The sequence below is a fragment of the Mytilus trossulus genome, chromosome 6 (genome assembly GCF_036588685.1).
Source record: "Mytilus trossulus isolate FHL-02 chromosome 6, PNRI_Mtr1.1.1.hap1, whole genome shotgun sequence".
Taxonomy (NCBI): domain Eukaryota; kingdom Metazoa; phylum Mollusca; class Bivalvia; order Mytilida; family Mytilidae; genus Mytilus; species Mytilus trossulus.
The window spans coordinates 3,861,417-3,888,628 of NC_086378.1; the positions used below are offsets into that span (position 1 = coordinate 3,861,417).

The 27,212-nt window shown below is 29.6% G+C and overlaps 1 protein-coding gene across 3 annotated transcripts in view; it reads right to left on the reverse strand.

Annotated features, from left to right (window-relative positions):
- Positions 1–27,212, reverse strand: part of LOC134720609 (uncharacterized) — a 391,376-nt gene that overhangs the window by 351,912 nt on the left and 12,252 nt on the right. Inside the window, exon 2 of one of the 3 annotated variants that reach the window (XM_063582963.1) lies at positions 18,075–18,165. The exons of the other annotated variants lie outside the window; for them this stretch is intronic. The gene's annotated coding sequence lies outside the window, so the exon portion shown is untranslated. The remainder of the gene's footprint in view (positions 1–18,074; positions 18,166–27,212) is intronic. 3 annotated transcript variants of the gene reach the window in all.

Below are 27,212 nucleotides of genomic sequence, written 5' to 3' on the forward strand. Positions count from 1 at the left end.
TTTTACTTATTCAGAATTTCCATTCTCAATGTTATTCCATTTCTTTCATTTTTATTTGAATTAAAAACACAAAATTCAAACATATACAAAAATAACCTATTTCCTATCCCAAAAAACATTGGCCAATTAATAGTTGATTAAGTATAATCCTTTGTTTGCCCTCCTATTCCCACATGAAATTTTAACTTTTCTTAACAGATTTATAAAAAAAAGAGGGAATAGGAGGAATGAACCGTTTAAATAATGTTAAATATCTTATTTATTTATGATTATTTTTCTATAAAATTTAAATTTTTTGCATTAAATATCTATCTCCACCATAATATGTAAAAACAATATTACTTGTAAATATATGGAAATATTATTTTTGTTAATAATGGTTGAAAAAAGTCCATTTACAGGGCTGAAAAACAGATATTATAAGGTACATAATGGTTTGTATCAAATCTGAACTTTTTTGTTCCCATGGTTACCGGTACTAAAAGCAGATCAAGTGTAAATTTACTATCTAACTGTTTAGTATATTATTCAAACTCCATTATTTATATGTATCCAATACCTAGAAAACCATGTATTTGATGCTGATTCTGAATTAATTCAGCAATTTCAGACCGGTTGTTAGGGCTTTTTTTGGTTGCTATGGTCTTTAAGCCACTTAAATTAAAGCTTATATATTTTTTTTTATCATTTTCAAACAAATCATAAGTTTTATTGTCTGTTAAATTACATTAATATAAAAAAAATAGCAAAAATTTGATAATGAACAAGTATTGTGTTTTGTCATTTTTATGAATTTGCTCAATTTTTGTTGCCATGGTAACAAAAAATTTCAAAAAAACCCAGATGTTTTTTTCCTGTTTTTATCAATTCAATGTCTGAACTTTAAGATGCAATCATAGTTTATAATGAACTTGTCTGCTCAATGTCAATTTTTCTTGATTTAAAGTATGATATTTGAGCTATTTTCAGAAAATGTCAAAATACAGATTTTTGCACCTTTTTAAATACCATTTTAGCCTAATATCCAAAAAAAAATTCACAACCTAAACATCAAAATATAAACTTCAAATAATGCCTACTTATATGTTGAAATTAATTGTTTTATGCTAAATGGTCACGTTTTTGTCTCTTTTACTTATTCAGAATTTCCATTCTCAATGTTATTCCATTTCTTTCATTTTTATTTGAATTAAAAACACAAAATTCAAACATATACAAAAATAACCTATTTCCTATCCCAAAAAACATTGGCCAATTAATAGTTGATTAAGTATAATCCTTTGTTTGCCCTCCTATTCCCACATGAAATTTTAACTTTTCTTAACAGATTTATAAAAAAAAGAGGGAATAGGAGGAATGAACCGTTTAAATAATGTTAAATATCTTATTTATTTATGATTATTTTTCTATAAAATTTAAATTTTTTGCATTAAATATCTATCTCCACCATAATATGTAAAAACAATATTACTTGTAAATATATGGAAATATTATTTTTGTTAATAATGGTTGAAAAAAGTCCATTTACAGGGCTGAAAAACAGATATTATAAGGTACATAATGGTTTGTATCAAATCTGAACTTTTTTGTTCCCATGGTTACCGGTACTAAAAGCAGATCAAGTGTAAATTTACTATCTAACTGTTTAGTATATTATTCAAACTCCATTATTTATATGTATCCAATACCTAGAAAACCATGTATTTGATGCTGATTCTGAATTAATTCAGCAATTTCAGACCGGTTGTTAGGGCTTTTTTTGGTTGCTATGGTCTTTAAGCCACTTAAATTAAAGCTTATATATTTTTTTTTATCATTTTCAAACAAATCATAAGTTTTATTGTCTGTTAAATTACATTAATATAAAAAAAATAGCAAAAATTTGATAATGAACAAGTATTGTGTTTTGTCATTTTTATGAATTTGCTCAATTTTTGTTGCCATGGTAACAAAAAATTTCAAAAAAACCCAGATGTTTTTTTCCTGTTTTTATCAATTCAATGTCTGAACTTTAAGATGCAATCATAGTTTATAATGAACTTGTCTGCTCAATGTCAATTTTTCTTTATTTAAAGTATGATATTTGAGCTATTTTCAGAAAATGTCAAAATACAGATTTTTGCACCTTTTTAAATACCATTTTAGCCTAATATCCAAAAAAATTTCACAACCTAAACATCAAAATATAAACTTCAAATAATGCCTACTTATATGTTGAAATTAATTGTTTTATGCTAAATGGTCACGTTTTTGTCTCTTTTACTTATTCAGAATTTCCATTCTCAATGTTATTCCATTTCTTTCATTTTTATTTGAATTAAAAACACAAAATTCAAACATATACAAAAATAACCTATTTCCTATCCCAAAAAACATTGGCCAATTAATAGTTGATTAAGTATAATCCTTTGTTTGCCCTCCTATTCCCACATGAAATTTTAACTTTTCTTAACAGATTTATAAAAAAAAGAGGGAATAGGAGGAATGAACCGTTTAAATAATGTTAAATATCTTATTTATTTATGATTATTTTTCTATAAAATTTGAATTTTTTGCATTAAATATCTATCTCCACCATAATATGTAAAAACAATATTACTTGTAAATATATGGAAATATGATTTTTGTTAATAATGGTTGAAAAAAGTCCATTTACAGGGCTGAAAAACAGATATTATAAGGTACATAATGGTTTGTATCAAATCTGAACTTTTTTGTTCCCATGGTTACCGGTACTAAAAGCAGATCAAGTGTAAATTTACTATCTAACTGTTTAGTATATTATTCAAACTCCATTATTTATATGTATCCAATACCTAGAAAACCATGTATTTGATGCTGATTCTGAATTAATTCAGCAATTTCAGACCGGTTGTTAGGGCTTTTTTTGGTTGCTATGGTCTTTCAGCCACTTAAATTAAAGCTTATATATTTTTTTTTATCATTTTCAAACAAATCATAAGTTTTATTGTCTGTTAAATTACATTAATATAAAAAAATAGCAAAAATTTGATAATGAACAAGTATTGTGTTTTGTCATTTTTATGAATTTGCTCAATTTTTGTTGCCATGGTAACAAAAAATTTAAAAAAACCCAGATGTTTTTTTCCTGTTTTTATCAATTCAATGTCTGAACTTTAAGATGCAATCATAGTTTATAATGAACTTGTCTGCTCAATGTCAATTTTTCTTGATTTAAAGTATGATATTTGAGCTATTTTCAGAAAATGTCAAAATACAGATTTTTGCACCTTTTTAAATACCATTTTAGCCTAATATCCAAAAAAAATTTCACAACCTAAACATCAAAATATAAACTTCAAATAATGCCTACTTATATGTTGAAATTAATTGTTTTATGCTAAATGGTCACGTTTTTGTCTCTTTTACTTATTCAGAATTTCCATTCTCAATGTTATTCCATTTCTTTCATTTTTATTTGAATTAAAAACACAAAATTCAAACATATACAAAAATAACCTATTTCCTATCCCAAAAAACATTGGCCAATTAATAGTTGATTAAGTATAATCCTTTGTTTGCCCTCCTATTCCCACATGAAATTTTAACTTTTCTTAACAGATTTATAAAAAAAAAGAGGGAATAGGAGGAATGAACCGTTTAAATAATGTTAAATATCTTATTTATTTATGATTATTTTTCTATAAAATTTGAATTTTTTGCATTGAATATCTATCTCCACCATAATATGTAAAAACAATATTACTTGTAAATATATGGAAATATGATTTTTGTTAATAATGGTTGAAAAAAGTCCATTTACAGGGCTGAAAAACAGATATTATAAGGTACATAATGGTTTGTATCAAATCTGAACTTTTTTGTTCCCATGGTTACCGGTACTAAAAGCAGATCAAGTGTAAATTTACTATCTAACTGTTTAGTATATTATTCAAACTCCATTATTTATATGTATCCAATACCTAGAAAACCATGTATTTGATGCTGATTCTGAATTAATTCAGCAATTTCAGACCGGTTGTTAGGGCTTTTTTTGGTTGCTATGGTCTTTCAGCCACTTAAATTAAAGCTTATATATTTTTTTTTATCATTTTCAAACAAATCATAAGTTTTATTGTCTGTTAAATTACATTAATATAAAAAAAATAGCAAAAATTTGATAATGAACAAGTATTGTGTTTTGTCATTTTTATGAATTTGCTCAATTTTTGTTGCCATGGTAACAAAAAATTTCAAAAAAACCCAGATGTTTTTTTCCTGTTTTTATCAATTCAATGTCTGAACTTTAAGATGCAATCATAGTTTATAATGAACTTGTCTGCTCAATGTCATTTTTTCTTTATTTAAAGTATGATATTTGAGCTATTTTCAGAAAATGTCAAAATACAGATTTTTGCACCTTTTTAAATACCATTTTAGCCTAATATCCAAAAAAATTTCACAACCTAAACATCAAAATATAAACTTCAAATAATGCCTACTTATATGTTGAAATTAATTGTTTTATGCTAAATGGTCACGTTTTTGTCTCTTTTACTTATTCAGAATTTCCATTCTCAATGTTATTCCATTTCTTTCATTTTTATTTGAATTAAAAACACAAAATTCAAACATATACAAAAATAACCTATTTCCTATCCCAAAAAACATTGGCCAATTAATAGTTGATTAAGTATAATCCTTTGTTTGCCCTCCTATTCCCACATGAAATTTTAACTTTTCTTAACAGATTTATAAAAAAAAGAGGGAATAGGAGGAATGAACCGTTTAAATAATGTTAAATATCTTATTTATTTATGATTATTTTTCTATAAAATTTAAATTTTTTGCATTAAATATCTATCTCCACCATAATATGTAAAAACAATATTACTTGTAAATATATGGAAATATTATTTTTGTTAATAATGGTTGAAAAAAGTCCATTTACAGGGCTGAAAAACAGATATTATAAGGTACATAATGGTTTGTATCAAATCTGAACTTTTTTGTTCCCATGGTTACCGGTACTAAAAGCAGATCAAGTGTAAATTTACTATCTAACTGTTTAGTATATTATTCAAACTCCATTATTTATATGTATCCAATACCTAGAAAACCATGTATTTGATGCTGATTCTGAATTAATTCAGCAATTTCAGACCGGTTGTTAGGGCTTTTTTTGGTTGCTATGGTCTTTAAGCCACTTAAATTAAAGCTTATATATTTTTTTTTATCATTTTCAAACAAATCATAAGTTTTATTGTCTGTTAAATTACATTAATATAAAAAAAATAGCAAAAATTTGATAATGAACAAGTATTGTGTTTTGTCATTTTTATGAATTTGCTCAATTTTTGTTGCCATGGTAACAAAAAATTTCAAAAAAACCCAGATGTTTTTTTCCTGTTTTTATCAATTCAATGTCTGAACTTTAAGATGCAATCATAGTTTATAATGAACTTGTCTGCTCAATGTCAATTTTTCTTGATTTAAAGTATGATATTTGAGCTATTTTCAGAAAATGTCAAAATACAGATTTTTGCACCTTTTTAAATACCATTTTAGCCTAATATCCAAAAAAAAATTCACAACCTAAACATCAAAATATAAACTTCAAATAATGCCTACTTATATGTTGAAATTAATTGTTTTATGCTAAATGGTCACGTTTTTGTCTCTTTTACTTATTCAGAATTTCCATTCTCAATGTTATTCCATTTCTTTCATTTTTATTTGAATTAAAAACACAAAATTCAAACATATACAAAAATAACCTATTTCCTATCCCAAAAAACATTGGCCAATTAATAGTTGATTAAGTATAATCCTTTGTTTGCCCTCCTATTCCCACATGAAATTTTAACTTTTCTTAACAGATTTATAAAAAAAAGAGGGAATAGGAGGAATGAACCGTTTAAATAATGTTAAATATCTTATTTATTTATGATTATTTTTCTATAAAATTTAAATTTTTTGCATTAAATATCTATCTCCACCATAATATGTAAAAACAATATTACTTGTAAATATATGGAAATATTATTTTTGTTAATAATGGTTGAAAAAAGTCCATTTACAGGGCTGAAAAACAGATATTATAAGGTACATAATGGTTTGTATCAAATCTGAACTTTTTTGTTCCCATGGTTACCGGTACTAAAAGCAGATCAAGTGTAAATTTACTATCTAACTGTTTAGTATATTATTCAAACTCCATTATTTATATGTATCCAATACCTAGAAAACCATGTATTTGATGCTGATTCTGAATTAATTCAGCAATTTCAGACCGGTTGTTAGGGCTTTTTTTGGTTGCTATGGTCTTTAAGCCACTTAAATTAAAGCTTATATATTTTTTTTTATCATTTTCAAACAAATCATAAGTTTTATTGTCTGTTAAATTACATTAATATAAAAAAAATAGCAAAAATTTGATAATGAACAAGTATTGTGTTTTGTCATTTTTATGAATTTGCTCAATTTTTGTTGCCATGGTAACAAAAAATTTCAAAAAAACCCAGATGTTTTTTTCCTGTTTTTATCAATTCAATGTCTGAACTTTAAGATGCAATCATAGTTTATAATGAACTTGTCTGCTCAATGTCAATTTTTCTTTATTTAAAGTATGATATTTGAGCTATTTTCAGAAAATGTCAAAATACAGATTTTTGCACCTTTTTAAATACCATTTTAGCCTAATATCCAAAAAAATTTCACAACCTAAACATCAAAATATAAACTTCAAATAATGCCTACTTATATGTTGAAATTAATTGTTTTATGCTAAATGGTCACGTTTTTGTCTCTTTTACTTATTCAGAATTTCCATTCTCAATGTTATTCCATTTCTTTCATTTTTATTTGAATTAAAAACACAAAATTCAAACATATACAAAAATAACCTATTTCCTATCCCAAAAAACATTGGCCAATTAATAGTTGATTAAGTATAATCCTTTGTTTGCCCTCCTATTCCCACATGAAATTTTAACTTTTCTTAACAGATTTATAAAAAAAAGAGGGAATAGGAGGAATGAACCGTTTAAATAATGTTAAATATCTTATTTATTTATGATTATTTTTCTATAAAATTTAAATTTTTTGCATTAAATATCTATCTCCACCATAATATGTAAAAACAATATTACTTGTAAATATATGGAAATATTATTTTTGTTAATAATGGTTGAAAAAAGTCCATTTACAGGGCTGAAAAACAGATATTATAAGGTACATAATGGTTTGTATCAAATCTGAACTTTTTTGTTCCCATGGTTACCGGTACTAAAAGCAGATCAAGTGTAAATTTACTATCTAACTGTTTAGTATATTATTCAAACTCCATTATTTATATGTATCCAATACCTAGAAAACCATGTATTTGATGCTGATTCTGAATTAATTCAGCAATTTCAGACCGGTTGTTAGGGCTTTTTTTGGTTGCTATGGTCTTTAAGCCACTTAAATTAAAGCTTATATATTTTTTTTTATCATTTTCAAACAAATCATAAGTTTTATTGTCTGTTAAATTACATTAATATAAAAAAAATAGCAAAAATTTGATAATGAACAAGTATTGTGTTTTGTCATTTTTATGAATTTGCTCAATTTTTGTTGCCATGGTAACAAAAAATTTCAAAAAAACCCAGATGTTTTTTTCCTGTTTTTATCAATTCAATGTCTGAACTTTAAGATGCAATCATAGTTTATAATGAACTTGTCTGCTCAATGTCAATTTTTCTTGATTTAAAGTATGATATTTGAGCTATTTTCAGAAAATGTCAAAATACAGATTTTTGCACCTTTTTAAATACCATTTTAGCCTAATATCCAAAAAAAAATTCACAACCTAAACATCAAAATATAAACTTCAAATAATGCCTACTTATATGTTGAAATTAATTGTTTTATGCTAAATGGTCACGTTTTTGTCTCTTTTACTTATTCAGAATTTCCATTCTCAATGTTATTCCATTTCTTTCATTTTTATTTGAATTAAAAACACAAAATTCAAACATATACAAAAATAACCTATTTCCTATCCCAAAAAACATTGGCCAATTAATAGTTGATTAAGTATAATCCTTTGTTTGCCCTCCTATTCCCACATGAAATTTTAACTTTTCTTAACAGATTTATAAAAAAAAGAGGGAATAGGGAAAAAAATAAAGCAGTTATGAGACATAGCATGAATCACCCCCTGCCTGGATCTTACAAATAGCTGTACTTAAATAAACTAACAAATACAAACCAAATTGACTATATGCTACTAACGGTTAACGAGGCCGGGATAAGGTATCGGTATTTGATGTATCCACTAACAAATGTCAAACTATCAACAAAGTATGATCAATTTAAAAAATAAAATAAAAAAAATAGTAGATACGCCAGACGCGCGTTTCGTCTACAAAAGACTCATCAGTAACGCTCGAATCCAAAAAAGTTAAAAAGGCCAAATAAAGTACAAAGTTGAAGAGCATTGAGGACCAAAATTCCTAAACGTTTTGCCAAATACAGCTAAGGTAATCTATGCCTGAGGTAGAAAAGCCTTAGTATTTCAAAAAATTCAAACGTTTGTAAACAGTAAATTTATAAATATAACCATATCAATGACAATTTATGCTAGCATAAAAAGTGCTGACTACTGGACTTGTGATACCCTCAGGGAAATAAATCTCCACTAGCAGTGGCATCGACCCAGTGGTTGTAAATAAACTCATCATAGAAATCAGGACGAAATTTAGTATATACGCCAGACGCGCGTTTCGTCTACAAAAGACTCATCAGTGACGCTCGAACCAAAAAAAGTTAAAAAGGCCAAATAAAGTACGACGTTGAAGAGCAAACCAAATACAGCTAAGGTACTCTATGCCTGAGATAGAACAGCCTTAATATTTCCAAACAAATTTGTAAACAGTAAATTTATAAATATAACCATATCAATGACAATTCATACTGACTACTGGGCTTGTGATACCCTCGTGGAAATAAATCTCCACCAGCAGTTGCATCGACCCAGTGGTTGTAAATAAACTCATCATAGATACCAGGACTAAATTTAGTATATACGCAGTAGAGCACGAGAAAGAAGAGAATATTGAAAAGTTTACACTGGGTAGCCAGTGCTTCTGTACTGGCATGTAAATACGGATTTTTTGTGTTATTAAAATTTGCTGTTACAAAATGTTAGAAATTATTATAAATTAAGGAATCATGTATCTCCCTCATGCAAAGCTCTGATTACTTTCACGGATTTGGCTATACTTTTTGGACCTTTTGGATTATAGCTCTTCATCTTTTACATAAGCTTTGGATTTCAAATATTTTGGCCACGAGCATCACTGAAGAGACATGTATTGTCGAAATGCGCATCTGGAGCAGGAAAATTTGTACCGTTAATGTTATTATTACATACCAGTTAAGGACAAAAAAGGAGGCAAAAATAGCAACATCTAAAACAGAGTAGAGAACACAAGAGGGGCATTCCATCGTCTGAAAAAACACCTGCACAAACCATTGTTAAGGCCTGAACTACCGTATGAATGTGAAACATGGATCACAAATCTTGAGGAAGGAAACGAAATACCTAAAAAGATCTTAAAAGTACGATGTCAAAATAACAGTAGGTAAAATTGCTCTCAAAAGATATTGATTGTCGAAAAATCGTAGGAATGTAACAAAGCTTCGATTCCTTTCCCGGCTTTGGCTATAGCATTTTTTTTCCTTTTGATTTATAGCTCTTCACCCCTTTAATAAGATTTTGATTTCTAAATATTTTGGCCTCGAGCATCACCGAAGAGACATTGATTGTCGAAATGTGCAGCTTATATAACATGTATACATAGGTACCATTTATGTTATTACTACCACTGGGTAGATGTTTATGCTGGTGGACTCAAAGTCCCATAGTCCCAAAGGGTATCACCTTCCCCTTCCCATTAGCCAGTACTTTAGTACTGGCACGATAATACAAATTTTGTGTTATTAACGTTTGCTGTTAAAATTAAGTAATGTATCTCCCTAATGCACAGCTCTGATTCCTTGCCCGACTTTGGCTATATACTACTGCAAATTTAAAAGTTATCATGCATATTCTTAAATTACTCCAAACTAGATTGAGGTACAAGGTAATCTGAAAATAAAAACAAATTTCACATTGAAAGAGTTACCATGGCCACAAACCATAACTAAATTTGTTTATTTTGTAAAATCTCTTGATTTTCACTGTTTTTAATCAATTTTTAAATATTTTTTTCGGATTGAAAAAGTATGTGTGCACCCAAGACACAACTTTATATTTGGTGATATTATTTCAATAGTTATAATGAAGATTCTCTTAAATTATTTTGTTATTTCCTGGCTGTGCACAATGTTTCCACAAAGAACATAATGATGGTAAACTGAATAATTTCTGTATTTTTCAGCGTTTTTGTGAAAATTGTTCATATAATGACGTAATTGTGACGTCATCAGAAATATTTTTTATGTCTTAAGTTATATTTCTTGACCCTATGCATTTCAAAACATTTTGTGCCAATTTGACACAGTTTTAAAACATTCTAATTTCTTGGCCCAAAATCCAGGCCTTAATAGATATAGGAAGATGTGGTGTGAGTGCCAATGAGACAACTCTCCATCCAAATAACAATTTAAAAAGTAAATCATTATAGGTTAAAGTACGGCCTTCAACCCGGAGCCTTGGCTCATACCGAACAACAAGCTATAAAGGGCCCCAAAATTACTAGTGTAAAACCATTCAAACGGGAAAACCAACGGTCTAATCTATATAAACAAAACGAGAAACGAGAAACACGTATATATTACATAAACAAACGACAACTACTGTATATCACATTCCTGACTTAGGACAGGTGCAAACATTTGCAGCGGGGTTAAACGTTTTAATGGATCCAAACCTTCTCCCTTTTTCTGAAACAATAGCATAACATCACGACATAGAAAAACATACGATTAAATAGCAATTGGCAGACTTAACTCAATCAAAAAACGTATGATTACACAATGAACGAATAAATTTGATCTGCGATATCTGAATACAAATGCACCGTTTATTAAATATTAGAGACAAACATTCATGACCAAAAAGCCAACAAACAAATTCAAACACAGGACATCACTGAGAAATATTTAACCAATCAATGTTCACTTTAGAAAAAAAAAACGTTTTTTTATAATCTTGAAGTTTATACAAATGTTGTAAGAATAAGTGAAAAATTGAAGATATTACAAATAATCAAAGCTGGTGTACAGACAAGATCCATATAAATAAAAAAATAACAAAAAAGCATTATAAACAGTATCAACAGGTCGAATTAACAAGAAAATACGATTTGAGAGTACTCGCAGTTACTGACAGCTAGTTAAAAGCCAAAACCAATTAATAATAAAACATCATGCATCAGAGACTAAAATCGACTAAAACACATCACAGGGATTTAGTATTTTAACGTCATTAATAGTCAAAGAAGACATGACTTGTGCAATAATGCATGAATTGGTAACTGTAGTCTATGGAATTATAATTAAGTGAATGAGATGTTATTTTGATAAGATTCGTGAGTCTATGGCCATAATTGGTCTAAAAAGGAATATTAAAAGTTGACCTTAATGTTGTGTGTTGTATCGTGGATATTCATTAAACTTTGATTTTAATTTTCTCTTTGACTTAAAAATTAGACACATTGTTATATTCAGCATATTGAAATTAATCAAAGTTAAATTTTGCACCCTTTTCTTGGGCACACTTGAAAACAAGGCCCTAAATAAAATAAATTGATTACACGGTTAGAATTAGCATATCAAAAATTCTCAATGTTTCAAGATTATTTAGATCCTATTGAAATTAGGCACACATAGCAAGTCAAACAAAGTTTTAAAAATTGCTTGGTGTTAACACAGTTTTGGACCCTAATTTCCTGAGCTGATACGGCAATAACCCAAAATGCAATTGTTCCATCCTTTTATCATAGGAAACATTATGGTACAATTTCATATAAATCCATACGTTTATTCTCAAGTTATTGACCAGAAACCAAAATATGTTTGTTTTTGCATCTCTATCAATGTATTTGAATTTAGAACATCCAGTAATGATCTTCGGGTTTATCGATACGCATTAACAGCCTCTTGTGAACAAAAGCGGACATACAAATACTGAGTAAAAATTAAATTGTTTCACATTCATTAAAAATAACATGTAATCTGCTAATTAGTATTTGATCAAGTTTGCATAATAATTGATGCCTAACCTTGTTTTCAAATATATATTTATTAGAAATCGTCAAGTGTATAATTAAATGATGCATGTTTCTTGATTTGAATTGAAACATTTGCAATTAGACCTATTATTATGTTTTATGTAAAATGTTGTACTCTTACAAATGTGTTTATTAAACAACAAAAAAAGCATATATTAATTCATTATATGATTAAAGGTAGCACTATAGTCTAACAATGATTTTTTGATCATATTTTTTTGATCACATAATGTTGAAGTAAGTATTATTCTGCACAGTTTGTAAAAATCCAAAAGTCATTACCATATCACAACAGGGAGTAAATTAATAATGGATTTATGGAAATAAAAGCACATGGTAATTTATCTAAATATATAGGCATTTGGGAGGGGCTAATATGTCAATCATCTGTTGATACCAGTGTCCAGCTGTTAATCCCTGACCATAAGATAAATATTTTGATCTTATCTTATTGTTTTGCAACACCAATTATTTATATAACATGGAAGTGAACAAAGAAAAAGAAAAAAAACTAAAGGGAAAAAATCTACCAAAAAGGAAAAGAAGTACTATGGAAAAGAGTGGGAAAGTATTTTTGAAAGCCTCTGACTGCCTGTATAAATTTCTTCTCTTTGGTCTTCTTCATTCAAATACAGTTTTATGAATTTTAATTAATTTTCAGTTTGTATGTATTTTTTCAGTCCCATTAAATTAAATGTATTTTCAAGAAAAGGGTGGTATTGATCTATTTATGAACATGTTTTTTGATGCACACTTTTAATGTTCTAGCTAATTTCAGACATAGTTTAGTTCTTTTTTAAAATTCAAATGAAAATTATTCTTTATATATAGATAATAATGATGTTAAACATTGATTAAATGCAGCTGGTCAATCAAGTTATTCTCTTATCTTAGACTGTCTGGAAAGAGGCGGAGCTTTGTCTAAATTTAATTACTTCATCACAGATGTTGGGCATATCTGAGACGTCAAACTCCCGCCAAATGCCAAATAGTGTTGGACAGTTCACATATAATGCAAAATTTACAGCATTAGAGCATCAAAGACACAAAGTGTGTGGTTCTATTGATATAGTAATGGTATCAGAACACTCCTGTGGTGTTCCCAGTTAAACGTTTGTATTAATATAGACTTTATAGGGGTTCTTAGGGGGAAATTCAGTTTTTAGGTCATTCTCAGAACAACTTTTCATGAGAATTGTAAGGAAAAAATGAAAATAGAAACTTTATGGGTACCCCCTTTGGCTTGACTTTGATATATATGATTAAAGGGTGTATTTTCTACAATAACGTGTCCCAGTTTTTGGATGATTTGTTTCTAAATGAATTTATAGGTCTCCAAAGATGAAAGGTGAAATGAGGTTTGGCACCCAGCAGTTAAATCAATATATCTTCTTACTGGAGGCATATATAAAAAATCTGAGAAACGGTTTTGGAGATTGTATATGGTTGATTACAGGGATGACAACAAATTTTTACTACCATTTGACATGAATGTGCCATTTTCATCCAAGTTGGAAGACCCGTTTTTTTGGCAATTAATGAGCTGTTTTTTGAAATAAATCAAACCAAAAATAAATTTATATATAAATTAAGAAAGAGTTATATTTCAGCTTTTAAATGAGTAAAAGATTTTAAAAATCCATTGAGTAGTTTTGGAGAAATTGATCTTTAAAGACTGTTGATTGGAGTCAGAAAATTCTGACTGTAGTGCTACCTTAATGTCAAAAAGTTCAGGAAAAAGGGAATCCTGCTGTATATTTTAAGAAATATGTGTGAGCAAAACCAAGGAATTCCTGGAGGTAGATTTGTCTTTAGACTCTTAAATCTTATAGAAACAGCAGTTAAATAATCGAAATCAACACAATCACTTGAATGTTTAATTGTCGGACATTTCTTTTATCATAAATGTTTACAGTATAAAAATACAAGACCATAGGACGTAGATGTAAACAGCTATTGAATTACCCTCTGAATAGTTTTGAGCCACTGAAGTAAGTTAATTACCTTTTTCTTCGGACGGTCTTTTCTTTGCCTTTATAATTTCCTTTCTGATCTTTTCTTTTTTTTCAGCCTGTTCTTTATTTGATTTATGAATACTCTGTAATTCCTGTGTTAACTCCAACAATTCTTTGTTGGATTCAGCTTTATCTTTCTTTGCCTTTTCCATTTTTTTTCTAATCTTTTCTGGTCCTGTGTTTTGAAGTTCATCTGATTCATTATCACTACTTGTTATATTGGGATTCATATCTGTAGTTGTCGCTATCTTCAGACACCCTATTTCAACTTGTGTTACTCTTTCCCCACCATTAAGCTACTTACATTCAACAGATAACGCTTAAATATATAACTGCGTGTAATCCACAGGTTTGAATGATGGGCTAAAATGATAATAATTTATGATAGTTAAATAATGTCATGTTTGAAATTGAAATCAATGAATCGATACAATATTTGAAATATGGCAGAAAGGCAAAAATATTGTACAGCTTGGGATCAGAACGTTTCAGAATAAATGAGGAATGTGTCTTTTGGACACAGATGAGCCCCCCGCTACATATAAAATAATAAAGGAACATAACTGAACACAGTAATAGTGACGCTTCTCAAATTCGTACTAGATGTGAGTTTAGTGGTAATAAGCATTGTATATAAGTTTCTTAACATTTGTTTAAGGAAAACTTTAGAGAACGGGAACGCAAACAAAATCTGCATGTTCTTCTATTTGTAAAGGAGCACAACTCAAGAATGATGAAAGTGATGCCACCAAAATTCAGTTCTTTCTGCGTTTTGTGGAAATTAGCATTGTGTTTAAGATTCATAACATTTAGTCAAGGCAAACTTCAGTTAGAGAAGGTTAACTAAAAACTCAGTAAGTTTTTCATTTGTAAAGGGGCATAACTCTAGAAAGGTAAGAGTGACGCAACTTAAGTTCATACTTTATCTGTGTTGAGGTTATAAGCATTGTGTATAAGTTTATACCATTTGGTTGAGGTGATTTGTTATTTCGGGGCCTTTTATAGCTGACTATGCAGTATGGGTTTTGCTCATTGTTGAAAACTGACGATGACCTATAGTTGGTTATTTCTGTTTCATTTGGTCTCTTGTTCATTTGGTCTCTTGTGAAGAGTTGTCTCATTGGTTATCACATCACTTTTTTTTTAATTTTTGGTTGAACAAATAAAGTGTCTTATTGCTATAATCATAAGAAGATATGGTTTTTAATCTAGGTTAGTAGTATGAATTTGAGCATGATATATAATTTTATTTGAATTTTACATTTGTTAACGATACATAAAGTACCAGTACCTTATCCTAACCTCATTAACGTTAGTATATAGCATATTAGTGGTCAGGTTAGTACTTGCTAATGTACAATGTATATTATAATTTAGCTAATATGTAACTGAATGTAAAGTAGATAACATGACATATCTTAAATTTTAGTTCAAGAAGATGATTAAAAGGTATATATAATTGTTAGTAGACCATTAATGCTGTTATGATTTTGTTTTGGTGTACAAGATAATTGTACACAAATAAAAGTGACCCAAGTGATATAATATGATGTCCTAATTTAAGTTTATCGAGTAGTATTTTTATTTGATCCCGTATTGATTTGGAAAAATAATAATGTACATAATCTTCAATTACAATGTCACAAAACGGAGAAAAGTAATTAAGTGGTTTGTAAAATGTAACGCAGCAATTTCCATCTTAACATTTTCAATTCATTATTTTGTATATAGTTAAAGATAATATACAGCATTTGTTGTCTCTTGACAGTGTTGTTTTCTAAATTAAACATTATGTTTCATTTGGAAATCCATTTGGGTTTTCATGATGTCTATGCAGGAGGTGATTGGGAATAACTTTGCAGGAGATTTTTTTTTAGATGAAATGATTTTTTTTCTTTTCTCTCTTTAAATCTAAATTTGGAGTCAGTAGAAACTTTTGTTTTAATTGATTCTTCTTTAATTAGCTCTTGTAACACCAGTTTTTGGTGTTGCTTTCATCAATTTAGAATATTCCAAAAAAAAACACATTAGCATGGCAAGAAAGTTTATCTTAAATCATATTTTGATTAAGTTTTCCTTTGTTATAAATTATGTCATTTAAACATTAATTTTACTGTTTACTGTTATCCAGTTTTTAAAAATGAGACCTTTACCTTTTTTGATATTTTCAATGACCCATGTAATTTGCTGTCTAATATGTTTATATGATAGTTGATATGATTCTTTTAGCCGATTTTAAATTTATACATGATTATAAGTAAGTAAAACTGTGGAATTATTTCCTTTAGTTTATCAATCAAATTAATATTGTTTATAAAATTCATTTTAAATATAAAGAAATCTTGTCAAAATTTACCCAAAAAGTAATATTTTGGTAAGACTTTCCAGTTTGGTAATTGGTCTTCGTTATCAATGCGTTTTTCACCTTATTAATATTTATCGCTTCTAGATATTAATTTATGTCTATCATGTTAAGCCCAACAGCATTGTATTTTTACTTATTATAACTCTTATAACTTTTTCTGATATTATTGCTCCATAAAAAACTAAAGATAAATTTTTCTAATATAAAAAAAAAAGAAGATGTGGTATGATTGCCAATGAGACAACTCTTCACAACAGACCAAAATGACACAGAAATTAACAACTATAAGTTACCGTACGGCCTTCAACAATGAGCAAAACCCATACCGCATAATCAGCTATAAAAGGCCCCGCAATGACAATGTAAAACAATTCAAACGAGAAAACTAACGGCCTTATTTAAGTACAAAAAAATAACGAAAAACAAATATGTAACACATCAACAAACGACAACCACTGAATTACAGGCTCCTGACGTGGGACAAGCACATACATATATAATGTTTTGGGGTTAAACATGTTAGCCGGATCCCAACCCTCCCATTATCTGGGACAGTGGTATTACAGTACAACATAAGAACGAACTATTAAAAAATCAGTTGAAAAAGGCTTAACTCATCAAATGAACAAAAATACAATTCGACGTGACCGGGTACTTGTACATACCAACAACAAAAAGACACTAGTTACAGATCTGAGAGTACTCGCAGTTAACTGACAGCCACTAACAACTAATAAACAATCATGCATCTAAGACTAAGTTATTCATCCGTACACATCCAACATCTAACGGATTTAGTTTAAAGACGTCATAAACAGTCAGAGAAAAACATGACATTGTGCAATGCCAAGATACTGGTATTGACAGATTATAGATCCATGAATGTGTATATGTATATAACATATTAGTGATATTTAGTTTGCCATTAGTTTACTGGTAACAAAATCAATATTTACACCAATAAAAACAATATTCAATGATCTTATTACAGTGTTGAATAGGTACCCTTTCAGAATAAGTTTATTTAAGGAGCGATAATATTACCAGGATCGTTTCTAAATTTTCGGGCACGGTTAACAGCAATTCCGTTAAAATGAGGATGTGCTATCCCGTTTGAAATAAGTTTTCTACAGGTACAACCAAACTTCAAAACCAAATTTTTATATCTATGAAAAATTTCTGGCTTAATTATTTACCAGTAATTACGTTCGTTAAAATCAAAAACGTCACAACAGATACGGGCATAGCGAACGATCTGTGAAATATAAACACCGTAAGATGGTTCCAAAGGAACATCGCGATCTAAAAATGGAAAATTAACAAAAGGGAACGAAAAACCGTCCCATTTGTCGTAAAGTCGTTAAGTTTGCTAGTTGTTTTTATCCTTTTCGGTTACTGATGCAAGATAAGTGATATTCAGAAGGATTAATGATTTAACAAGTGTTATCTTACCTAACATAGTGTGAATTTGTTTTATTCCAGGATTTCTAACTTTCTTCCTAATGCAAGAACGCATCCATCTCTGAATTTACTAAATGGTAGCCTATATTCAAAAAGATTGATTAGTTTTTTTTCCATAAAAATGGGATAAAAATGCCAAAAAAATGTATGAATTTGGATGAGTAATTTCCCTTTTAATACCCATTGTATCGAATTTTAAATACATATCTACATACATGTTGCATGATGGCTTGCTAATTTTATAACAATGATAATATAAGCCTTAACAATGTTCAGATGACATAATGAACTTGAGGAAACATTACTATGATAAACAAGTTGCTGTTTGTACACAATGTGGTACGCTTCCGACGCCTTCGTGTATTTACAATTACAATGTATGTACAAGACATTTTTCGATGAATTTGGAAACACTGATGAAAAAAGAAAATTATGTGAAATTCCGTTTTTTATCTAGCTAAAAGAAGATCGGACAGATAACTGTCAATTTCTAATGTGGAAACTATAAATATACTTCGTGGACTTGTCCTTCTAGTTGGAACAGGTAAGCATATTTTGTAATAATATTGTAAATTTCTTTTTTTGCAAATATTAATGTTCCTTTAGGCATATGGGGAGCTTTCCCATTTTTTTGCATCTTCTTTCTTTGTCCAACTTTAAAAGGTCTTACTTATGATCTAGGATGGTTTTAAAAGCATATTTCCCAGGGGAAATACTGCCAAATTTTTCACACATTTGGACTTATTTTTTTCCGTGCCTATTTCAACCTATTTCAATGACCAAATTTCTTTTATTCAAAGTGTATATTTGCTTTGTATACAGTTCCTTGCTAGGCAAGAACATTTTAGCTTTTATTCATACACCTTAATAAAAGAATCTCAAAATTACAAATCTTAATTTCTATAAGGACAATATTAACTGGGTTTTAAGTCACTTATGAATGCAAATAAGATTATTTGTTAAGTACATGTACATGTATGGTAGGTTATGCTTCTTTTCGTATATATTTAAATTTAGATGCTGTGTTGACCTTGTCAAGTTATAACCACATAGTTACAAGTTATATGAAGTATATACTTTTCGCATAAACCCCATTTGGAGAATTTATCAAAATAACATGGCCATAAAAATGTACGTAAAAGGATTAATGATTCTCTAATAATTCTAGGTATTTGCAGTGACTGTAGAAAAATGTTACTAGATGGCTAAAACAAAGCAGTGAAAAAATCTCAAGTTATTAATCTGAATAATGAATGTAGGCCCTATTACTTAATGACATATGGTAATGATTTTTCAATAGGTATGTTTGATTCATAATACAACACATTTAACTTTTACAAAATAAATGGGGAAAGTGTCCATGGGACACAGATGAAGCCCCCGCTTGAATATCATATAAAGTTATAAAGGAACATAACTGAAGAACAATAAAACAGACGCTACCCAAAATTGTATTTTAGTTTTCTGGTAATATGTAATGCGTATAAGTTTCATAATAATTGGTTGAGGCTTACTTAAGTTAGAGAACAGAAACAGGCATAACTCTAGAACTGTAAAAGTGACACCACCAAAATGCAATCTTGATCTGCATTTTGTAGTATTAAGCATTGTGTACAAGTTTTCATAATATTTGCTTCAGGCAAACTAAAGATAGAGAATTGAAAAATCAGCAATTTTTATGTTTATAAAGGGGCATAACTCAAGAACGGTGAAAGTGAAGCCACCCAATTTCAAACTTGATCTGTATTAAGTGGTAATAATCATTGTGTATAGGTTTCATAACATTTTGTTGAGGCAAATTAAAGTTAGAGAACGGAAACAATAAAAATATGCATTTTTTAGTTTATAAAGGGCATAACTCAAGAACAGTAAAAGTGAAGCCAATTAATTTAGAACTTGATCTGTATTGAATGGTAATTAGCATAGTATATAATTTCATTACATTTAGTTGAGGCAAACTAAAGTTTTCAGCATTTTTTCAATTTGAAAAGGGGCATAACTCTAGGACAGTTATAATGACACCACCAAAATTCAGACTTGATCTGTGTTTTGTGGTAATTAGCATTGTGTAAATGTTTCATAACATTTGGTTGAGGCAAACTAAACGGAAACAAAAAAAATATGCAATGTTTATGTTTATAAAGGGGCATAACTCAATAACGGTAAAAGTGTAGACAATTAATTTCGAACTTGGTCCGTATCGCGTGGTAATAAGCATTGTATATAAGTTTAATTACATTTATTTGAGGCAAACTAAAGTTTTCAGCTAATTTTTCATTTGAAAGGGGGCATAACTCTAGAACGGTTATAATGACGCCACCAAAATTTAAACTTGATCTGTGTTCTGTGGTAATTAGCATTGTGTATAAATGGCATAGCATTTAGTTGAGGTAAACTAAAGTTAGAGAACGGAAACCAACTTTGTAAATGCAAATACTCTCAAATCATTACTTAGTGTCTTTTTGTGCCTGGGATATACAAGTACCCGGCTAAGTCCACTCTGTGTTTTTGTTAGATGTATTTCTATATGTATCCATCTGATGAGTTAGGCCTTTTTCAACTGATTTTTATAGTTCGTTTTTATGTTGTACTGTTACACACTGTCCCATGTTAGGGGGAATGTTGGGATCTCGCTAACATGTTTCAAACCCGCCACATTATGTATGTATGTGCCTGTCCCAGGTCAGGAGCTTGTAATTCAGTGGTTGTTGTTTGTTGATGTGTTACATATTTGTTTTTTGTTCAATTTTTGTACATTAACTAGGCAGTTAGATTTCTCGTTTAAATTGTTATACTATTGTCATTTCGGGGCCTTCTATAGCGGTTAGGGCTTTGCTCATTGTTGAAGGCCATACAATGACCTATAGTTGTTAATTTCTGCGTCATTTGGTCTCTTGCGGAGAGTTGCCTCATTAGCAATCATACCATATTTTCTTTTTTTATATTTGGGACGTACAGATGGACGGACGGACGGATGGACGGACGTACGTACAGAGAGACAAAGGTAAAACTTAATGCCCACTCCACTACGGCGGGGGCATAAAAACAAAATGACAAGGGTTTGTATCTGTCATCATCAAGGGAAATATAAATATATATGCTATGACCTTTACAAATAGATGAGTTTATATACATGTATAAAATTTAGTAAAAAATGTTTTAAGTAACGACTAGAAATCTTTTTTGAACAGCTGTTTGCCTTGACAAAGGAAATACAATTATGCTTTTTAAAGCATCTTTAAAAGATGAAGGAAGATCAGCTATCCTAACTTTTCTAATAACCTCTTGTATATGTTTCCCCAAAGTAGATAAGTTCCTTTTCTCATTTAACAGATGAAACAAGCAAAACAAGTGTTACATGAGACAATTCAAACTAAGCATAACATTGTGTTTACATTATGGTTTTCAGCACGAGTAATTTTAATGACCGATTTTGCAATACCATTTTATTATATAGTTTTTTTAGACTGCAGACAAAATTATTGCTCGAAACAACCTTACTGAATTAGGTCAAGTGCAAACCAAAGAAAAAAGAAGGGTATTTTATATTGTTCAATCTTCTCACTATCACATCTTTCTAAACAATGTTTTCCTTGGAAAAGAAATCCGTAGAAGTCATAAAAATGAATTTTACTTATTGAAATCTATGCCACAATAGGTTCTTTCCACAGCTTTAGATGATTAAGGTCCACTTAAAAGAACAAGAAAGGTAAATAGCAGAAAAAAAACAAGGGATTTTCCCACAATTTTCCTACTTTTCACTGGAATATTTAAATCTACATAGTCTGAGATCTGCTGCTTAAATTTATGTCAATAAAGGAGGCTGAGAAAATACCGACTCAAATAAACTTTTTCATTAAAATGAAAATTGGGAATGAACATCCTAATACAGACCTAAACATTATAAATATTCTTAACATGCAACATGGGAATAAATATCATAAACACGAAACATTGGAATAAATATTTTTAACATGAAAAATGGGAATAAATATCCTTAACAGGAAACATGAGAATAAATATCCTTAACAGGAAACATGGAAATAAATATCTGTTACATAATACATATGAATATACATCACAAGTAAGAAACATGGGGATAAATATCCTCAACATATTCAATTGAAATTGATATTGAAAACAAAAATCCTACAGGAATAATGGGAATTAACATCCAATGAATAAAACATAGAAATACATATCTTTAACAGGGAAAATTGGAACAAACATAAAACATGGTAACAAGGACATATACCTTTAACATTGGGATAATTATCTTAAACGTGAAAGCACTTAAGAATAGTACTAAAAAGTTTTGGCTATCAATAATGACGACTTCAGTATGTATATTAATGAAATTTATCCTGGTGAACTTACTTTAAATAAAGCTAATACTAACAATGACCACTGCCCTTTCCTCGATCTTGATATCTATATCACTAACGGAAAGCTGAATACTAAAATTTATGATAAAAGGGATGATTTTTCATTTCCTATCGTTAATTATCCGTTTTTAGATGGTGACGTTCCTTTGTCACCATCTTACGGTGTTTATATATCTCAACTTGTACGATTCGCTCGTGTATGTAACAATGTTTTAGATTTTAACGAGAGAAATTTATGTATTACTGAAAAATTATTACACCAGGGTTTTCGATATCACAAACTAGTCAAAACATTTACTTAATTTTATCATCGGTATAAAGACATCATTCGTAAATATAGCTCAACATGCAGACTTTTTATACGTTCAGGTATTTCACATCCAATTTTTTATGGAAATATTCTTTATAAAGCACAAAGGTGTCAGTATTCACCTCATAAACTTACAAAACCTTTGAATAGACTTATTAAGAAGGGATATAATTACGATACTGTTGTCAAGTCATTAAAGATTGCATATTTTGGCGTTAATTATGAGTCACTGATAAGGTCTTTGCGTCAGAACTAAACACATTTATTCTAAAAACAGTTGTTGGCATGACACGGGTTATGTTCTTCTCATATATGTTATGATGGTATGATACTAAACCCCTTACGGGAAGGATTGTGCCTGATGTTCATATGATGAAATCATAATCTTTCAGTCAGTTTAATTGAAGTATGGAGCTGGCATGTCAGTTAACTGCTAGTAGTCAGTCTGTTGTTATTTATGTATTATTGTCATTTTGTTTATTTTCTTTGGTTACATCTTCTGACATCAGACTCGGACTTCTCTTGAACTGAATTTTAATGTGCGTATTGTTATGCTTTTACTTTTCTACACTGGTTAGAGGTATAGGGGGAGGGTTGAGATCTCACAAACATGTTTAACCCCGCCGCATTTTTGCGCCTGTCCCAAGTCAGGAGCCTCTGGCCTTTGTTAGTCTTGTATTATTTAAATTTTAGTTTCTTGTGTACAATTTGGAAAGTAGTATGGCGTTCATTATCACTGAACTAGTATATATTTGTTTAGGGGCCAGCTGAAGGACGCCTCCGGGTGCGGGAATTTCTCGCTACATTGAAGACCTGTTGGTGACCTTCTGCTGTTGTGTTTTTTTATTTTGGTCGGGTTGTTGTCTCTTTGACACATTCCCCATTTCCATTCTCATTTTTATTTAAATGTCTATTATATGAATAAAACCAAAAATAAAAGTTCCATTTGATCGAATTTAAAGGTCTGAAAATTCTTTTTACATAGACAAGACCCTAAATAAAGGCATAAAAAACATGACCGAAATACAATAAAAACAATGATTAATTTAAAAAAAATATATTATATCACTTGAAATATCTGTAGTAAAGAATTATACTTTTATGTTATTTTCTCCTTATAACTTATTTCAGACAATTCCGGTTATAAATAAACTCATCACAGATATCAGGATTGAAATTTTGTATCTACGCCAGACACTCGTTTCGTCTCCAAAAGACTCATCAGTGACGCACGATCAAAAAAAGTTAAAAAGGCCAAAAACAAAATTCGAAGTTGAAGAGCATTGAGGACCAAAAATTCCTAAATTTTTTGCCAAATACAGTTAAGGTAATCTATCCCTGAAGTAGAAAAGCCTTAGAATTTCAAAAATTCAAAGTTTTGTAAACAGTTAATTTATAATTATGACCATATCAATGATAATTCATGTCATTACAGAAGTGCTGACTATTGGGTTGGTGATACCCTCGGGGAATAAAAACTCCATCAGCAGTGGCATCGACAAATAATCCATTGTTTATCCTAGAAGTTCATGAAGTCAGGAAACATGTGAAAGTGATCAAGCTTGTTTGAGTCAAACTTCAAATTCTTCTATTTGTAAATCCTTGAAGCTGGAAGCCTTTAACAAATTTCTTTGTTTTTGAAAGATCAATATATTTGTTTTTTAATGAAATGTATTTTGCAATTAGTATTTTTAGAAATCTTTTTGTGCTTTAAAAAAAATGCAACAATGTAACTAGTTAAGTCGATGTAAAGTAAGTAAAGTACATGTATTAAAAATGCTTAAGTATCTATGTTGCTGTTCATATAGCTTAGTCTATAATGATTTACTTTAATATTTACTATGATATCTCAATGGCTATATTTAAAAATATTGGTTGATTTTGTTTGCTGGTTTATCTTTTAAAAAGCAGTTATAACTAGATTTGTAATTGCCAGCAATAACGGATGGCACCCTTCCCCCATTGCCAGGGTAACGGCAGCCAATTCACAAAGGTCATAAATACACGAAGTAGTATGGCTCTCACAGAGTTTGTCAGCATTCAAGTAAAAAGGCCTGATACGGGTTTGTTTGTCTAATTTCTATGGTTAAGTTCAGTGAAAGAACAAATGTACATGAGTATTTAACTCTGTGTCAATATATCATGACAGTTTATATTGTTTGTAGAACTAAGCTTATTATAATCTGATTTTTGATATGATTTAAGGATTAAGTCCTAGCTGTTAAAGAGTTGCACGGTCAGATAAATGATATCAGTAGAACCACACAGCAGAGATATATAGAAAACGCTAAAAAGTGCTTAAATGTAATGTGCAACACCATTTGTCCTGGAGGAGGTGATTTTTTTAAGTCAGCTTTATTGATAGAAGATGAAACAGATAAAAGCGAGAAGGTTACCTTAGCGATACTGGTAGAAATTTACAAAAGGGCAGACACTTGGGACTTTCAGAGGCAGATCTTGTCAATTATTGCTGACCAACACAGTTTTGATTATGTGAAGAAGGTAAAGGATAATTACTTAACACTGCAGACCGTATATCAATAAGAATTTGATTTATTTTCTTAAAATCAGTTTTTATTAAGCTAGTTACTTATTATAGCTTATTATTACCAGTTTTTAGAGGTCAGTTGATGTATAACATTGAAAAAAAACAATAAATGTTTAAAGTTATTTCTGATCAAGTTCGTCTTTTAGTTTTCTATGGTGTGTCTTGTGTACTTTTATTTGTCTGTTTATCCTTTGTTTGTTAACCGTGGCGTTTTCAGTTCAATTTTGACTCTATGAGTTTAACTGTCCCTCTGGTATCTTTAGCCCCCCTTTTATTAGCTAATACTGACAAGACAGTTTACTGCTTTGATTTGAAAATAAAAGGTTGAAGGGTGAAATAACAGTTATATTATGTATGTAAACACATAGGGTAAGAGAGCAATATATACTAATCATATGTTTCATTCAAATTCATATGAATCATGTGAAGATATAAAAAAAAATGTGAACCAAGAATATAAAATGTTTCTCTTACTCTAAGACAAAAGGCAAATATCGATAAAAATCATCATTAAGGCAGAAAACGTCTGGTAGGAGTCGGTTTCCAGTTAAGGCCATGTTGACTTATTTGAAGATCGTATTGGGCTGAACAGGTTTACTTTTAATGTTTCTCTCTATCTATTATAGTTTGCATAAACTAAAAAAAGGCTAATAAATCGAGTCAACTGACAATTTTCACCATGTTTGACATATTTAAAGATCTTATTGTACTTAGAATCTATGCTATTCACAACTTCGCTCCATAATGATTTCTGCCCCAAAAAATTGGATAAAAATCATCCTTTTAGGGCTACAAATCATATAAGGGATTAATTGGCGCTTCGTCCATGTTGAGTTATTTGTAGATCTTATTTTGCTGACATTTTGTTCATTAAAATTTTATTTATCTATTATAGTTTCATTGCAAATTGAAAAAAATGATTCAAGTAAGCCTTGGAAAGGAAATAACTCAGGACTAAAAGGGTAAATCTTAGTGTTCTGGTTATTCTTACTATTTAAAATGTCTCTCTATCTGATATAGTTCTTGTGATAATAACTAAAAACTGCACAATTAACCAAAACCTCCAGGAACAATAACTTCAAAATAAGAAGTAGGATTCTGATAGACCTTGCCTGCTGATTAATTCTGTTCTGTCGTATTTGTTCTTACTGCTTAAATTTTTGAGATAGGAGCCAAAAACTGTGCAATTTACTGAAATTTTATATATTTCAGAGACAAAAACTCCAGATTCAACTTATCATATCAGTTTTTGAGATATAAGCTATAAACTGATTTTATCTCTATGCTCTATTTTAAGCAACAGCGGCCATGTTTGTTGCTACATCAAATCCCCGGGGACACAATTTTTAAACAAGATACCCCAAGTTACATTTAGGTAAAGTTGGTTACATTTTGCCATTTAGTTTCTGATGTGAAGATTTTGGTTTTTTTTTAAGTTGACGACGACGGACGATGTTGACGGACATTAAGTGATGGCAATAGCTCACTTGGTCTTTTAAAACCAAATGGGATCAAATGCTACGCTAGTTTATGTACTGAGAACAATAGTTTTTCTCAAAATACGTTTGTTAGGCATTAGGTATCCAAACTTTGTGAACATTTTACCTGTGAAACACAGTCGACAGCCGCGGCAACCATATCGTTATGCAACATTACTTTCTCGATAAAGTCAAATTAAGTCAATTGAAAATATGAATACAAGGAACAGCAAAATTGAAACAAAACTTTAAAATCCTCTTGCGTCCGAATCGCACATCAGGGCCACACGCACAGGGAACGGCCAAAGTAAAAAAAACACTATAGCAAGAGCTTCCGAATAATTAAAGACCCCGTTTACACTAGTAAAAAATCGATCTTTAGTCAATAATATTCAAACAAGATGCATT